This window comes from Crocuta crocuta, unplaced genomic scaffold (genome assembly GCF_008692635.1).
Source record: "Crocuta crocuta isolate KB4526 unplaced genomic scaffold, BGI_CrCroc_1.0 scaffold312, whole genome shotgun sequence".
NCBI lineage: Eukaryota > Metazoa > Chordata > Mammalia > Carnivora > Hyaenidae > Crocuta > Crocuta crocuta.
In genome coordinates this window covers 441,310-444,320 of record NW_027527378.1, presented here as the reverse complement: position 1 = coordinate 444,320, position 3,011 = coordinate 441,310, and the positions used below count along the sequence as shown (strand labels likewise).

At 37.7% G+C, this 3,011-nt stretch overlaps 1 protein-coding gene across 1 annotated transcript in view; it reads right to left on the bottom strand.

Annotated features, from left to right (window-relative positions):
- The window catches only part of PPEF1 (protein phosphatase with EF-hand domain 1), a 111,630-nt gene that overhangs the window by 56,946 nt on the left and 51,673 nt on the right, over positions 1 to 3,011 (bottom strand). The gene's annotated exons all lie outside the window — the stretch shown is intronic.

Sequence of the window (3,011 nt, the reverse complement as noted above, 5' to 3'; positions counted from 1 at the left end):
AGGACATTTATATTCTCATGGTTTTTTTTTTTTTTTAATGTTTTTATTTACTTTTGAGAGAGCGAGTGCACGTGCAAGCAGGGGAGGGGCAGAGAGAGGGGGAAAGAGAGGATCCAAAGAGGGTTCTGTGCTGACACCAATACGCCTGACACGGGGCTTGAACCCACGAACTACGAGATCATGACCTGAGCTGAAGTCAGACGCTCAAATGACTGAGCCACCTAGGGGCCCCTACTTTCATGTTCTTAACTGACATCATCCATTCACAGAACATCTGTGATTATTCTTGGTCCTTAGAGTCCAAGAGAAGTGAAAGGGAAGAAAAGAGATTCCCTTGCCCCAGGGAAACATGCAGACAAAAATAAATAAATAACAGAGAAGGAGGGAAAGGTGAAAGAGAAGGGGAGACAGAGTGTGGAAGATGGGTTGCTTTGCATTTGTTTGGGACATCCTGCCATCTGGGAGGGCAACCTGGTGGTGGCGCCAGGTTTACAGATCTCACCAGGCAGCCTAGCAGCCCCAAGGAACCCCTGAGCCAAGAATCCCAGGCGTGGCCCAATGCTGGGTGCACAGACGTGAGACTTGACAGAACAGCAAGTGCATTTATATACTAGTCTAAATAGAAAACATATTCCAAACCCAAATAAACCATTTGGATTATCTCCTATTATGACTGTTCATCCAATTGTTCTCCTCCAGTTACAGTGCTGATGACATCATCGTTTTGGACAGATTTACTCCGCTTTCTCCACCGGGCGTTTGTTTGTTGTAAATTCAGTGTGTGATACTCCCTTTTTTAAAATTAGAAAACATTCCAAGTACATAATCCCCAAAGTAATATAGCCGATACAAATTTAACAGATGCTAACACCACTTCATGGGTCAAGATTATTTGTACCGCTTGAAATGGGGCTAGCTGAAATTGANAACCTGAGTATGTATTAAAATGATAATAATTCCATATGTTGGATTAAATAAATTATTTAAATTATTTTCACTGGTTTACATTTTTTAAAGTTTTTTTAATTTTTTAATTAAAGAATTTTTAATGTTTTTTTATTTATGAAAAAGAGAGAGAGAGAGAGAGAGAGAGAGAGCGCGCGCAAAGGAACATGAGTGAGGGAGGGGCATAGAGTGAGGGAGACACATAATCCGAGGCAGGCTCCAGGCTCTGAGCTATGAGCACAGAGCCCAACATGGGGCTCGAACCCAGAAGCTGTGAGATCATGACCGCCGCCAAAGTGGACACTTAACCGACGGAGCCCCCCGAGGCGCCCCCTAAAGTTCATTTTTAAAAATAATCTCTACACCCAGTATGTTTTTACTTTTTTAATGTGACTACTGGAACATTTTAAATTATATATGTGGCTCACATTATATTTCTCCTGGACAGCACTGGTTTAGCTTATTAAAGGGTGAGAGTGGGGTCATATCTGCATATTGTTCAGATACTGCTGTGGACATGGGATTCAGAAGAGATGGAATCCTTTGTCTCAGGGTCTTAAATTTTCTATTTGCGGAGCTATTAAGATAATAAAACTATTTTCTATCCCAGACCCCAAAAACATGACTTAAGTTTGGACAATTTTGATGATTAAATATATTTTTTAAGGACAGGAATCAGGATTTGAGGCAATGTGAGAATTAGGCGGAGAGAGAAACCTCTGTGGATGGAGATTAGTGGAGAGACCTATATTTCCTGGCTCTCGAAGACCTAATGATCTTCCCCACAAAAGCTTCTAAATCCATTCAATCCACAACTTGAGTCAAATCTTGAATGTCAACATTCCTTTAGCCACATTTTAAGGAAATTTTAAGGAACAGGCAAAACACCTTAAACCAATGACTTATTTCAGTTTGCACATTTAGTCTACTGATTCCCAACATTGCACTTCACTTGACACTGCGGATTTTCTGGTCCAGTTGTAGCATTAATCAGAAGAAGCACTGTCTGAAAAGGCAGTTTNTGTGTGTGTGTGTGTGTGTGTGTGTGTGTGTGTGTGTGTTTAAGTAATCTCGACACCCAACGTGGGACTCAAATTCACAACCCTGAGATCAAGAGTCATATACTCTACTGACTGAGCCAGCCAGAGGCCCCTGGGTCCTTTTCCAACTAACTAATATCACTTGGCTAATATCAGTACTTGCTCACAATGCTGTCTTTCAGTAGGATTATAATTGTGTTTACAGTTGCAAAAGTAAATACTCAAAAGAGCTAGCTTAGACATCAGTTTCTACATTTATAAAACTGGAGTAAATAGCAATTGAAAATATTCATATTCTTTTAAAGGTATTGAGGGAGGAAAATATTACTTTTAAAGGATATTTATTTTTATGAAATAGTAAGTTTTCAAATGAAAAATATCTCATTTTTTAGCTGAAATACAAAGTTAAATATTAAAAAGGAGTGTAAATGAAAGACAGATNAGATATGAACAGGCAATATTAATATATTATGATATATTCTTTTCTATAACTATATAACCCCTCAAATAAAATGTGGGGTATATTCACACAAAGGAGTGTTATTCAACTGAAAATAGGAATAGATACAGACACTGCTAAAACATGGATATAGCTTGGATATATTTTGCCAAGCAGAAGCCATATACAAAAGGTCACATATTATATGATTCCACTTATATGAAATGTTCAGATTAGGCAAAGTTGTAGAGACAGGAGGTAAATTAGTGGTTACCTGGGGCTAGTGAGAAGAGGGAATGGGTACAGGGTTTTGTTTCAGGGTGATGAAATGTTCCGGAATTAGATAGTGGTGATGGTTGCACAACATTTTGAATATACTAAAAAGTCCTAAATTGTACACTTAAAAATAGTTAAAATGATCTATTTTATGTTATGTGAATTTTATCTTAATTTTTTTTTAAAAAATCAGTATTTATTTATTTAATGAATGGGAGCACACTGTACATTGGAACTTTTATTCTTCCCTTAGCAGCATAATTTTTTCATTTTTATAAAGTCAGAATTATTGATCTTTTCGGTTATAGCTC